Source organism: Mandrillus leucophaeus, unplaced genomic scaffold, assembly GCF_000951045.1.
Source record: "Mandrillus leucophaeus isolate KB7577 unplaced genomic scaffold, Mleu.le_1.0 Scaffold694, whole genome shotgun sequence".
In the NCBI taxonomy this organism is placed as follows: domain Eukaryota; kingdom Metazoa; phylum Chordata; class Mammalia; order Primates; family Cercopithecidae; genus Mandrillus; species Mandrillus leucophaeus.
Genome location: NW_012107519.1, coordinates 394,611 through 395,128, shown reverse-complemented (window position 1 = coordinate 395,128; position 518 = coordinate 394,611).

Here is a 518-nt window from a genome sequence, read left to right as displayed (position 1 = left end):
TGTTATTTTGCCGTTATGTGCAAATCAAATCAGCATCTATTTTTTTTAATTCAGAAATATCCATTGATTACCTATTTCTTATGAGAGCACTGTTAGGTTTCTGCACAATGCTTATATCCAAGTAAAGTAGCATGGAATTAATTTAAGGGAAATAATTCTTGCTGTTAATAAAATGAATTCACCATTACCAACCAAATCAATGTTTGGATTATTTGAGTAGTATTTGTTCTAGAATTTCTTCTTGGATACTGAATAATTCATGTGGTTCTCTCAGAGCAGCAGTTTTTGATTTTTAATTATTGGTTCCCTTCTCCTACCTCTTTTTTTTTTTTTTTTTTTTTTTGAGACAGAGTCTGGCTGTGTCTCCCAGGCTGGAGTTCAATGGCTGTCTCTTATACACATCTAGATGTGTATAAGAGACAGATATATATGTGTGTGTGTGTGTGTGTATTTGGCTAAAAAATTATACTGCCAATATTACTGATTATAAATACTTGACTACACTGATTGATGGGACA